This window comes from Ochlerotatus camptorhynchus, unplaced genomic scaffold (genome assembly GCF_037179485.1).
Source record: "Ochlerotatus camptorhynchus isolate MF236.1 unplaced genomic scaffold, CSIRO-AGI_Acam_v1.1 ptg000196l, whole genome shotgun sequence".
Lineage (NCBI taxonomy): Eukaryota > Metazoa > Arthropoda > Insecta > Diptera > Culicidae > Ochlerotatus > Ochlerotatus camptorhynchus.
The window spans coordinates 5,079,665-5,094,037 of NW_027040686.1; the positions used below are offsets into that span (position 1 = coordinate 5,079,665).

The 14,373-nt window shown below is 40.8% G+C and overlaps 1 non-coding gene across 1 annotated transcript; it reads right to left on the minus strand.

The window, feature by feature from the left end:
• Nucleotides 1-13,783: 13,783 nt before the first annotated feature.
• TRNAR-CCU (transfer RNA arginine (anticodon CCU)) lies at nt 13,784-13,856 on the minus strand. Its single transcript has one exon. It is a non-coding gene; the product is annotated as a tRNA-Arg (tRNA).
• Nucleotides 13,857-14,373: the final 517 nt, after the last annotated feature.

Genomic DNA, 14,373 nt, shown 5'->3' on the forward strand with positions numbered 1-14,373 from the left:
AATAAACGATTTCACCGATTTACACGCGTTTTCCCTTGACCAAATTTTGACCGTATCACCCTTTAGAAGCAGAAGCTATCATCAATTCCAGGTCGCTTACCTACATCCCGCTGGATTTCCCCGAGCAAGAATCGTTAACACCAAACCACTTTCTGATATTCGGCACAAAGGGCGTCGTGCAACCTGAGATGGCGATCTACACTGGTGGAAGTACCCTACGGGATAGCTGGCGTCTCACGCAGACCTTGGTGAATCACTTCTGGACCCGGTGGGTTCGGGAGTACCTTCCAACGATAACTAGGCGCACCAAGTGGTTTGAGCCAACGAAACCACTCGAACCTGGGGACCTGGTACTCGTCGTCGAGGAAGGAAAACGGAATGGGTGGCTGATAGGTCAAGTCGTCGACGGACAAGTGCGGCGTGCAGTAGTGCACACGAAGAACGGATTAATCACGCGACCAGCTGTGAAGCTAGCTGCCCTGGATTGGGATTCTCCGGAACTACACGGCAGGCCACAGGGCAGTCTCGCTTGGTAGCTGGGTGAGTTCCGTATCACCCAAGACCTGTCAGCGAAAACGTCAGGGAGAGTACAACGAGTGCCGTGACTCTCAAACGTTTCACAGGCAGTTGAGTAGTGTTGTTGAGTACTTGGCACTGATAAAGTATGCAAGTAGTTGACGAAATACACGAATCTGTCAAAAGATAAGCAATTATAACTGAATTAAACGGAAATAAATCAACATACTCAAAAAGCTCTTCATAGAAAAACATGTTTCTGCAGCAAAATAGTTTGAAATCATCTCAACTACAATTTAATTGAAGAACATGAGTCTTTCCTTTCAAAAATAAAAACAGACAGTTTAACTGTATCCATAAATTAAGAACCACCCTAATTTTAAAATGGCCAAAAGAAGGAACTTTTGACGTAGGACTACGTCTGTGATTTCTACATGGGGGTACACTTTGTGAAAACCGAAAATGAAACATGTAACAAAATTATGAAAGATTTTGAACGGTAATAACTCAGCTGCCCCTGGACCAATTTCAATAATTTTAACACCAATCGATCAGAAATACTAAAACGCACCTGTAAAATTTAAGGCTTCATCATTTTTCAAAATGTCACTATTAAAAATTGCACGAATGTTGCTATGATAATTAAAATTATCACCAATTGCCTGCGAAAAGCAATTTCCCTAACACAGATTTAAAAGTGGAACTCTATCCGGTCTCACCATACGGTGTTTATTCAATCACCACGTGGTGAGTGGTGATGTTCTCCAGTACACAACGAAAGGCTCCCCGCAAGCAGCTAGCTATCAAGGCTGCCCACAACCGCTGATCGAATTCAGTTCCAATCACCGTGTGTGGTGTTGTCCGGTCGTCGGCATCAGCAGCAAAAGCAGTAGTGCTTTCGGCACGTGGTGTTGACATTGTTCTCCAGTACACAACGAAAGGCTGCCTGCAAGCATCATTGCATTGCACTGCATTGATCAGAATCATTAGCTCTTCGTGAGTTGCTGTGGGCCATCTATTTCAAGCGCGTCATACTAAAGAGTAAAAACAGAGAGAACCCCGCAACACGAATGTCACAGAAGTGATAAAGTGTCACTAATAAATAATAATAATAAGAGAGAACCCCGATAAAATTCCTAATCCTACACAAAACACAAACTCCTGCTGCAGTTAACAACTAAGATGTATTATATAAGACCACGTAGTCCTAAGTCACCATTGCGTACAACCCCATAGGGCTGTCCCTTGTAGTTTTTAAGCTGAAAAAGGTCAACCAAGATACTAAGCCTCTAAAACTTAAAACAAAATCACTAGGACTTTTGTCTTGCTAAATTGCCCAGCCATGTACAGTGTGACGTATCTAAATGTTCTGAACTTTAAGGTCAATGGTCACTCAATGGTCATTGACAATTGGCACACAGAGAGAGAAATAAATGATCGAAATTTAATTTCAACAAATAATCCACCATGCGTTATTTTTAGAATTGGCTACCCAATGGTTACACAACAGGTTCCGAAAGCACCGAAAGGAAGTTTCCACAGACACTTAAAATTCACATTCAAGAATTCACATTAGAAGGATTCCATCTGGTATGTTACAGACTCAAAATTTCAGTCGCATTCATACAAGCATTCATACCAGTGACCCCCTTAACATTCTATTGCTATGCTATCACATGTTGTACCATATTCGACCCAGCACCCACGCATTCCGATTTTCGCCTCAATACATTTGAAATATGTCTCCAAAAGGCGAAACATGAGCAGCGGAAAGGCCCCAATTCCGCGAAAAATCTCTCTCGGGGATTGATATGTCGCCTTCGACGAATGGTGTTTGCCAATTTTGCGCTTTCTGCAGTCAGTCACAGGGTGGAAGCACGTGTGGTTGTTTCCGTTCCTGGAATCATCTCCCTATAACAAGCTGCACACATTGATCCTCCTAATGTAGAGCTCCACCCCTTCTGCACTTTGGGGTGGGAAACATCGTCGTCGTCATCGTCGTCGTCGTCGTGATTGGATATTCGCATGCAATGAGGACGATCATAATAGCAGTAATAATAATGATATTTAATCCGGGTTGTGGAAAGCTTCATCGAACGAGTACGTCAGTCCACAGACAAGAACGACAATGGACGTGTTGACAGATTGGAATGTTGGCGAATTTTGCACCCTATAATGGTCACACCTAAGCTAGAGGATTACCACGACGAATATGGGAATCGAACTGTGCAATAACGGATCTAAGCTCATTGTAGGAATGAAGTGCTTCCAAGAGGATTAACAAACTTTCCCAGCCACTTCTCGGTAGGATAAGTCAGCGAACCTCAAAGTCGAAAATTAGTTCGAGATTAATTTCGTCTGAAACGATTAATGAGTGTACAGAAGATAAAAAAAAAACCTTCACACCGGAAATTAATTACTCTCGACAGGTACAAAGCTCATTTCGGATTCCGCTTCCTCTCGGACCATCAGAGGAGCGGAGTCCGAACGAAGATAATGTAATTTAATTAATCCTTTGCCATTTTTTGTGGCCCAATGCTCGGTCAACCTTTTTTCCGCACTGAGAAGTGAAATGTTCCCATTTGGTTGCTAATATTCGTTCCGAAATTCTCCATTCTCCTATCACCATAAAGTTAAACAACCCAACCAAAAGGGGGGGCAAGGGGTGCGGGGGTAGTCACACTATCCACTGTTCAAATATTGACTCCAGAAGAAAAAGGGATTCCACCGGGGAGAGACAACAACAAAAAAAGTTTGACCAATTCTCGAGTCTCTCTTCACTGGAACTTTAATCTAATTTGATTAAAGGAACAGCGTCAGTCGCCCAGTCAGTTAGCCAGTCAGTCAGTGTAATCGATGAGATGATCGGAATGGTTGTCTCTAATCTAACGAAGGAGGGAGTGGGAAGTGAGCTGATTTGATTTTGTGAAAAACGAACTGCTTTTCAAGTGGCTCTTTAGATGATTGATCTTTGAATTTTCGCTGATGAAGTGGATGGCTGGATGGACGATTGAATATGAGATGGTCATAAATTTTAGATTCTGAGCAAAGAATGGAGACTGATGGGAAGCTTTCAGGGAGTATTATGCTCAGGAAGTTGGTTTGACTAGAAACACTCAGAGGGAGAGATGGGCGGAGAATACCAAAGACAATTCGGCAGCAGGAATTTGTACCTAAATTATCTTGCAACCCTTGCTAGAAGGTAGCATTTCACATGACTTTTACTTTTGATTCTATTGCAATGTTTTGCACATTTTTTGTGCCATCATGATTACCTTTCACCCCAGCAGGCTTGGGTTCAATCCCAGTCGGCGCCGCCGGGATGTTCTGAGGCATAACATCTCTGATCACGCCTTCCTTCAGAAGGAAACTACAGCCGTTGGTCCCCGGTTCATGAGCTGATGGGTCGATAGGTAAGGTCTAGGTGTGAGAGCTGTCTACCTGGCGTCGGTAGCATTGGTGCTCTCTGCACGGAAAACAAGATCGACGGAAAACAAATCAAGGAAAAAAATGACTAAGATCAATTAATCAATAGAGTTTAGAATATTGTTTTTGATTCCAAAAACTAGTTGAATTTGAGAAGAACACGATCATAAAGGTGATTGAATTTATGTTCGATTGCCGTACACTCAAATTAAATCTAGTAAGAATAAGAAATCCTCGGAGAAATTCGAATGGGAATGTTCGATTGGTTTCTGATTTTGACAGTTCATTTGGCTCAAAACATTCTCTCCGCCCATCTCTTCCTCTGAGTATTTCTAGGTTTGATGTTAAGTTTATCAGTATGGATACGCAGCACAATTCAATTATGATATCAATTGCAATTCATTATTCGTGCTTTTTACCATTTAAAATGTTCGTTATTTTATAAATTGCTGTTATGGTTCGAGTGACACTTGCCTTTGATAAAAAAAACACGTCTACTGAGGATTCATATTTATGAAAAAATCATATATCAATGAAACAGTCATCGGTCGTCATTGAAAAGCAATGCAACTATGTTCTGTCAATCTAATTGACTTTTATTGGTTCTGTTGTCTTGTGAATTTTAGCTAAACGGCCTCTTTTCTGATTTTTATCTCTCAATCTATGAAATATACACGAAAACTATGTTGGAACGAAACTTCTAGAACAATATGAGGAACATTATGCCGTACACTACACATTTTTATATCATATGGGTGGAAAATTTGTAGAACAAATACTTTAAAATTCTTCACTTTTTAAGATATCTTCGAGCATGAAACTAAGTCAAACTTCAATAAAATCACTTCGAATAGTCAACCTTTGGTTACAAAGTTGATACATGACACATTAAACTTTGCTATGAAAGTTGTTACAGCAGTTTTCGTTATTTCAGTCTCGAGATACAAATATTGTAAGCCGTAAATTACCTTAAAAACATAAAATTAACTTGAAGCACCTCTAAATCATCATCGATTTTGCTGAAAATTTACACAGAAGTACAAATTAACATGACAAACAGTAATCACGGTTGACCCGTTACATTCGGAACATTTCGTTTAAAATGAACAGGTCTATTGTACAGGTTAGATTCCAACACATATCTACCAAATAGCAGCTGAATAGAAGCTGAATAAACATATTACAAGTCGAATAAGCTTGTATTCAGCTTGAATAAATTCCTTGCGCAGTCAACGTATTTTGATTCACAATTTTCCATTACCTATTTATGATTCACATGTGACACATCAGGATTAGGGCAACCACTTGGAGACGTGATTAGTGATGTTTCAAGCTGCTGATATATATGATTGAAAATGTACTTCAAGACAAGGATCAAATCCTACAATACATTTTAAAATGCCTATATTGTATCTAATCAACATATATCTCAATTATTACTAAAGAGTATGTCATGTCATCACTGTCATTAGGTATAGTATTGCATCATATGAATACATACATAATTTATAATTCAATAGGTCATTTAGGAGTGCTCTCATATGTCAATGGCTGGAGGTTCCAGCTAGGCTTTTTTTAACCCACTTTATTAAAGGCGATCAAGATCGCAGCTAATTTGTTCATATTTCAAGAAATATTTTTAATGCAAGAAAATTCTAAATTATTATTAATTAATTACTTTATTTGTACAGGCTCAATCGAATAAACTTTACAGAGCCGAGTTATCATTTTTGTTATACATTATTGATTTCTTATATTTAAAGTTAAAGGAGCTGGACCGGATACTCGCGGTTGTCTCGAGGTTAGTGGGGATTTACAATTTTTTTTGGATGGGAAAAGGGAAAGGGAGGTTTGAAATGTGGTTTACGATACAACTATTTAATTAATCCTAAAGCATGAAATTATTTCTATTCATCTTGAAAACAAATATTGAAAAAAAACCCACACGTACAAAATACAAACTAAACACAAGGTTAATCAAACTTACAATCTAAGGTTAATATCCTTAAAGTAAACATATATGAGTTTCATAAACTCCAGATCGCGTCTAGCCAAAATATCCCGAACTGGAACATTAGGTTGTCTACCTCGAGCCCGAAGGGAATCATAAAAATGTGATCTGACTCCACGATACTCTGCACAAGACCAAAGGATGTGATCAGCGTCCTGGTAACCTTGTCCACATTCACAGAGATTGCTGTCCTCCAGCCCAACACGGAACAAGTGAGCGTTTAACGAGTAGTGATTGGACATGAGGCGAGACATCATACGAATGAAGTCTCGACCCACATCCAACCCCTTGAACCAAGAACTCTTCGACACCTTAGGGATGATCGAATATAGCCATCGTCCCAAACTCCCTTCACTCCACTTATTCTGCCAGCTGACGAGTGACTGTTGACGATAAATGAAGAAAAATTCATCGTAGGCGATTTGTCGATCGTAAATATCGCCTTCCATAGCGCCCACCTTAGCAAGTGAGTCAGCCATCTCATTGCCCGGAATCGAGCAATGAGATGGGACCCATGCAAAGGTGATGACAAAAGATCTTAAAGATAAAGCACTTAAAAGCTCTCGTATTTTCATGAGAAAATACGAGGAGTGCTTTACCGGCCTCATAGAGCGAATAGCCTCGACAGAGCTGAGACTATCCGTAAAAATAAAATAATGATCTGGTGCAAGTGAGGCGATCGTTTCTAGCGTATAATGTATTGCCGCCAGCTCAGCAACATATACGGAACAAGGAGCTTGAAGCATTCGAGAGGCGCTATGAAATTCGTTAAAAATACCAAAACCAGCGGACGACCCTATTAGTGATCCATCTGTGAAGAACGATCTTGCGGAATCAACTTGGCCAAACTTTGCAGCGTAAATTGACGGAACAATCATGGAACGATGATGTTCTGGGATCCCATGAATCTCCCGCGTCATAGATAAATCAAAACTAACTGAATTGCCGAAGTCGGAGAAGCATACACGATGAGGATTATGCTGTGAAGGGCTGACATCCTGTGTTATGTACACGTAGTACAATGACATAAAACGAGTTTGAGGGTTCAGCTCAAGAAGCTTTTCAAAGTTTTCGATTACCAGTGGGTTCATAACTTCGCAACGGGTGAGGAGCCTGAGGGACAATTCCGAGAACCGATCCGATAGTGGCAACATGCCCGCCAACACTTCGAGACTCATCGTATGAGTCGAGTGCATGCATCCTAACGCGATACGAAGACAACGATACTGGATACGTTCCAGTTTCATGATGTGAGTTTTAGCCGCCGACTGGAAACAAAAACTACCGTATTCTAAAACCGATAAAATCGTTGTCCGGTACAACGTTAGAAGATCTTGCGGATGGGCTCCCCACCACGTTCCGGTAATTGTTCGGAGAAAATTGATCCTTTGTTGGCATTTTCGTCTCAGATACTCTATGTGGGATCTCCAGGTGCATTTTGAATCGAACCAGACCCCAAGATATTTGAAGGACATAGAATGAGTGATCGGTTTACCCAAAAGTTGAAGCTTTGGTTGTGCTGGGCTATGCTTCCTAGAAAAAACGACCAACTCAGTTTTCTCCGTGGAGAATTCGATACCTAGCTGAATAGCCCAAGTAGACAAATTGTCTAAGGTATCCTGTAAGGGTCCTTGCAGGTCGACCCCTTTGGGCCCTGTCATAGACACTACGCCGTCATCTGCAAGTTGTCTCAACGTGCAGTTGTCACTTAGACAATTGTCAATTTCTCTGACGTAGAAATTGTACAAAAGGGGGCTTAAACATGAGCCCTGGGGGAGACCCATGTAACTAAATCGAGAAGCTGTAGAGTTTCCATGAGAAAAGCTCATATGTTTCTCTGACAGCAAATTGTACAAAAAGTTATTTATTAATGGAGAAAGGCCACAAGCGTGGAGTTTGTCTGAAAGGACTTCAACGGATACTGAATCAAAAGCCCCCTTGATATCCAAGAATACAGAAGCCATTTGCTCTTTTTTAGCAAAAGCCAACTGAATTTCTGTGGAAAGCAACGCGAGACAGTCGTTCGTTCCCTTGCCCCTACGGAATCCAAATTGAGTATCTGAGAGTAGGTGGTTCGTCTCAACCCATTTGTCCAAGCGAAAAAGGATCATTTTCTCCAACAATTTTCGAATGCACGATAACATCGCGATGGGACGATACGATTTATGATCTGAAGCGGGTTTTCCAGGCTTTTTAATGGCTATAACTCTCACTTGCCTCCAATCATCCGGAACAATATTGAGCTCCAGGAACTGACAAAACAAGTTCAACATGCGCCTCTTAGCGACGTCTGGGAGGTTCTTCAACAAGTTGAACTTGATTCTATCAGCCCCCGGAGCCGAATTGCCGCACGAAAGGAGCGCGAGTGAGAGTTCCAGCATTGAAAAAGGCTGGCTGATCTCGTCTACAGAATTCGTCGTTTCGCGAGGAATCATCTGTGCCGGCACGGAATCAGGACATACTTTTCGCGCGAACTTGAGAATCCAACGATCTGAGTACTCCTCGCTCTCGTTGTTCGAAGACCGGTTACGCATCCTTCGCGCCGCGTTCCAAAGCGTATTCATCGACGTTTCGCGCGATAATCCGTCCACGAATTGCCGCCAGTATCCGCGTTTCTTGGCTTTGATGAGGCTCTTGAGTTCGCGTTCAAGAGCCGAGTACGCTTCGAAATACCCGGGTGTTCCACGTTTCCGGAAAAGCTTAAACGCGTCGGACTTTTTACGATAAACCTCAGTGCATTGGTGGTCCCACCAAGGGGAAGGCGGTTTCCTACGGAAAGACGTTCCAGGAACCGGCCGAGTTTGAGCTCGAAGCGCGCTGTCCAAGATCAGATTGGAGAGGAAGTTATATTCCTCCAACGGTGGAAGCCCTTCTACCGACGACACGGCTTCCTCTATCGCGGTCTTGAACGTTGTCCAATCGATATTACGGGTAAGGTCGTACGCGACGTTAACGGGTTCCGACGGATTGAACCCACTGGCAATCGAAATTTTGATCGGCAAGTGATCACTACCGTGGGGATCCTGGATCACATTCCACGTGCAATCCAACGATAATGAGTTAGAGCAAAGTGTGAGGTCTAATTTACTTCCATTCGAAGATGGTCCAGCCAAACGTGTTACTTCTCCATTGTTAAGTATTGTCATATTGAAGTTATCACAGAGGTCATATATAAAAGTAGAACGGTTGTCATCATACAGTTCCCCCCAGCCTGTACCGTGGGAATTGAAATCTCCCATGATCAACCGTGGAGCAGGAAGTACCGAACATATATCTGAAAGTTGTTTTCGATTAACAACGGCTCTAGGAGGAATATAAACAGAAGCAATACAAAGGCTCTTACCTTTAAAAATAGCCTGACATGCGACAACTTCAATACCTGTAAATTGTGGAAGATTCACTCTATAGAAAGAATGGCACTTTTTGATCCCCAAAAGTACCCCTCCTCCACGCGAATCCTCACGATCCAGTCGAATAATGTTAAAATCATAAAAAGGAAGATCTATATCTGAAGAGAGCCAAGTTTCACAAAGAGCAAATGCATCACAATGATTATTGTGAACTAAAAACTTAAAAGAGTCTAATTTAGGAATAAGACTTCGACAATTCCACTGTAGAATTGTGATCAAATCCCCGACCTCGTTTGGAAAATTATCCATCGAAGGAAATGATTGCTGCAATGAGGGGCCACTTCAATGTCAATTGCTTCAAGAGGGTCTTCACAGTAGGAAGCATTGCCAGAACAATGCTTTTGAGAGGATCAGAAATATTCAGGTACTTGAGAATATCGTCCACAATTTTATCAAATGAGAACAACCCAGATGAAGAAGGGGCTTCTGTTCTTAAAAATGGGACATCAGGGGTTTTGGATGTCCCCGGGAGAGGTGGAAAATCCTGGGTATAGTCAGTTCTTCTGAATCCAGGAGGAGTAGAAACTTCCTTTTTTCCACCACTCCTTGATTTGGGCAAGCTGATTTGGGGTTCTTCATTCTCAACTTTCCGCGAACGGATGCGTTTTCGTTTCCGTGCTGAAAAACAGAAAGAAGTTCCCTCCTCAGCCAAGTCAGAGTCAGTCTCGTCATCTGACAAAAGAGAAAAGGGATTTTTGTCGTTGGTCGATGGCGTGGCCGTCTTCAGCATTTCTGCAAAAGACTGCCGGGAACGTTCCTTAAGTGAGCGTTGTAATTTCTCCCCGCGTTGTTTGTACACCGGGCATGACGAGATACCATGAGGAGTTCCCTTACAGTACACGCATTTTGGTGCGGTAGCTGCACAGGTGTCATCCCCATGCTTCTCTCCGCATTTGGAACAGCGTGCCTTGCTGCCACAGTGGGAGGCCGTATGTCCCAACTGCTTACAGTTTTGGCAGTTCATGACCCGGGGAACGAACAAACGCACAGGTAGTCGAAGTTTTCCCAGCTCGATGTAGTGAGGAAGGGCTGAACCAGAAAAGGTCACACGGAACGAGTCTGTGGGGGTAAAACTCTTTTTACCCTCGCTGACAGATACTGAGCCCAGTTTTTGGACATCCAGTATCTTCACCGGAGGAAGCAAACGGTTCTTGAAACGGCCAACCGCCTGCTTCTCCAAGATCTCGGGGGTCAGACTCGCTTCGGTGACCACACCTTCGATCTCCACATCACGAGCTGGGATGTAAACTCTGTACTCGAGCGTGAAGAGCTGGGAGGCAGCAATCTCGTTAGCCTGCTTTAGGTTAGAGACGGAGACACGAAGTTTATTGTGCCTAACCTTCGTGATTTCAGTCACGGCCGAGTATCGCTTCGTCAGATCATTAGTAATTTGCATTACATTCAAAGGGTTGTTTCTGGGCTCAAAGTAGACAACCCATGGGCCAGTCGAGTCATCTGGATAGGCTCGCGACCGGGGGTTTATCTGAGCCTGTCCTTTGCAAGACTCAGACGATGAACCAGGGAGAGATGACGTACGTTTTCGACCCTTCTTGCCATCGCGTGGCAAAGTGGTGTCATCTTCCGACAAAACGTCCATTTCGTCTTGCGACAAAATGTCCATTTTGCCGTACTAGTGGGAGCGAAAAACGCTCTACCACTGAAACGATCATCACTCGGACACAATACACAAAAAAAACTACAAACACAGAACACAAACTTAAAATTTAACTGTGGGCGAAAAAGAGAAACAAGAACAAAAACTTATCTGATAATCCTATACTACTACCACCGAGCGTATAAACGGCAGCAGCGGAGCGACGCGCAGCGTGGATGATCTTCGATCAGCGTGTGCGGGCGGTCTTCGTTGGTGTGTGCTTATGTGAGGGTCGGCACTCAGCTGAACACACGATGATAGATGAGCGGTGTAAATGCGAAGGCAGATGCTGACACTCGATGACGATGATCCGTGTGCAGGTATGCGTTACCACGCACCGATGGTGCGCAAAATGGTTGGCGAATTGGCAATCGTAAAAACAATTTTCCTTCCGATGATGCCGAAAACACACTCTCTTCTCAGAAAAAACTCACTTTTAGTTAATTATTTAGCTGGGAACTCTAAGCGAGAAAAAACTGACAATTTAAATCAAGCGAATAGCGAGAAAACTTCCAAAATAGCGGGGCGCGAACTAAGTCGACCGTACTTCTTGCTAGGACGCAGTGGAATGAAAATTCTAAATTAATCCAAATACTATTAGCGCTAAGCAGGGTTGCTTCCACTCACTTGCTATAAAAAATATGTTTTCTGAATTATGCAATCATTAGATGATATAATGATATGTTGTACTTGTAAGTAACAAGAAGAGGGTGTAAAGTACGTGTTTGATTCATAAAACCTGTCAATTTCGCTTTCAGGGCGTCACAATCAGCAATCTTATGATTCGTGAGCGTTCACTCAGAGTGAGCGCTCACGAGTCGTAAAATCGATTATTGTGACGCACTTAAAGCATATTGCCAGATTTGATGTGTCAAACACGTACTTTACGATCTCTTCTTGTAGCTTACAAATACTAATTATCATTATACCATCTCATGATTTCATAATTCCGGAAAACATTTTTTTATAGCAAGTGAGTGGAAGTAACCCTGGCGCTAAGAATCATAAGCGCCCAACTGCGATTATCGATTTTATGTTTGCATTAATACTACAATTAATTAAACAAATTTTCTGAATTTTTTTTAATAAAATGTTATTAACTAGCAAAAGAGCACAACCAAAAATACTAAAAAAATTAAAATGGTGTCTTTGAAATTATTGAATGAAATGTAGTATGGAAACCGCACTTTTAATCAAAAAGACATCTGAGACAAAGTGGATCAAAAAATAAAAAATAAATGCCTTTAGTAATTTCCAGCAAAAACAACAAAAATAATGCTAAATAAAATCTAAAAATATCCTTGGCCGAATTTCATTTTTTAAGACCTCATAAAAAATGCAAACTGTTTTAAATGCTGGCAATTTAAAAATTTACAAAAATCGTACAACAAGAACTTTACAGGGTGATTCGGAATAGCTGTCCCTTTTAAAAATGGTCAAAACGATTGAACGCTTGCATGAATTTTTGATATCATTATATTCCAGATATTCTGGATATATAACCTTCAACTAAGCATAGTTTATTTCAAATCTCTCTCCCTTTACCTTAATTATCAGCCACATTTGTCATGAAAATTAACCACAGCTGGCACGCACGCTTTAGTTTCAGCACTTTTTGAGTCCCGGTGATGCGTTTAAGCTCTGATATTGAACGGATTATCCAAGCATGGTTCCTTTGTACCCCTATAATGATGCAAAAATAAATGTTACATTCTTTCGAAGAGATTTCAGTTTCTAAAAGATAACACACGATTTTTTTACAGATTTATGCCATGCTCCATTTGGACGTCAATGGCTGTTTGAAATCACAAACGAATGAAATTTCAAATCCTACTATCAATACAAGCTGATATGTGTATACACTTAAAACAAAAATACTTGAACATATACCCATTTTACCCATTGAGAATTGCATATTTGTGAAATCGGTGACAGTTATTCTGAATCACCCTGTAGTAAAAGTTAATTTTTTTTTTGTTAACTTTCAAACGTTTGAAACGTTTTCTGTTAAGAAAAACACAAAATAGCATACTAACAAAAGGTTCCAAAAATGAACCAAAAGTTCTTGTTCTAGAATTTTCGTCAGTTTACAAGTGTCCATGGTTTTGAATATTTCGAAAGTTTGCATTTCTCATAAGCCTTTTTTTAATTTAGTTTCAAAAATCATTCAAAACATTTTCAAATGATTTTTTTCTGAGATTTTATTTGTAATAATTGGTGTGTTTATTTTTTCCAGATTTGGCATTATTCTTCTCTACAACTTTGTTTCGGACGAAACTTCGACCAAAAATGCCGTTTCCGTACTACAATTATTTGAAAAAAAATCAAAGCGTCGTTATGAAAATTTTACAAGATCCAAATTGGCAAAATTTAAGCAAAAATGTTAATCATTGCCCATTACAAACAATTACGCGAAGTTTCATACAAACTGGAGAAGATTGGTTCAAAAATTCAATTTATTTTGGAACTGCTCCAAACCAACAACAAACGCACCGAAAAATGTTAATCGAGCAGCGCAGTTCAAAATTCAAGATTTTTATACATAGGGAAGGTTAAACAACTAAGCTAAGTGAATCCATGTTGTTCTTTTTTAGTGCATTCAATTTAAACAAAAGAAAATTGAGATTGAAAATCATTTCTTTTGTGGCATCGTTGCTTAAATCGTAATCGATATTTTTTGTAGAAAAATTTCATCCTATTGATTCGAAATGCATTTTTTTTCTACTGCGACCGTTTTTTTGTACACTGCGGTTTTCATAAAAAAATTACCCCAGGTGGGACTCGAACCCACAATCCCCGGCTTAGGAGGCCGGTGCCTTCTCCATTAGGCCACTGGGGCCACCATTTGCCCGATCCGTAAAAGGCAATCTGAATGAGCAAGCAAAAGGTTCATATGCACAACTTCGTATATTTCACAGCAGCAAACATTCTCCTTGAAGGTCATTTCGATTGATTGAGCGGCAGTGTTTGATGGAGACATAAAAAAGTCTTCAAGTATGTGCTCAATTCCAGTATCTGCGAATGTTTTATTTTTTTTTTTCAAGCTTGTTTGCTCGAACTTTTTTTGTTTGATACATTTCTATTTGATGAAAGCTATTTGATACTGTTCCTGGCAGATACGTACTTACCGAGTGAGACAATTGATTCAAGTGAAATTTGAACTGTAAGCTCATTTACCTGAAATGAAAAAGAATAAGAAAATAAATTAGATATGAAATTCAATGAAAAGTCGGCCAACGAATCCCGTTTTTAAATTGTTCCAGTGTTCTTCGACAGCAGGAAAAATCTGGGAGCATTGCCCTCGCAAGATGATAATTTAGAGCTCAAAACCCCCCGAGAACAGTGCCCTCAGCAAA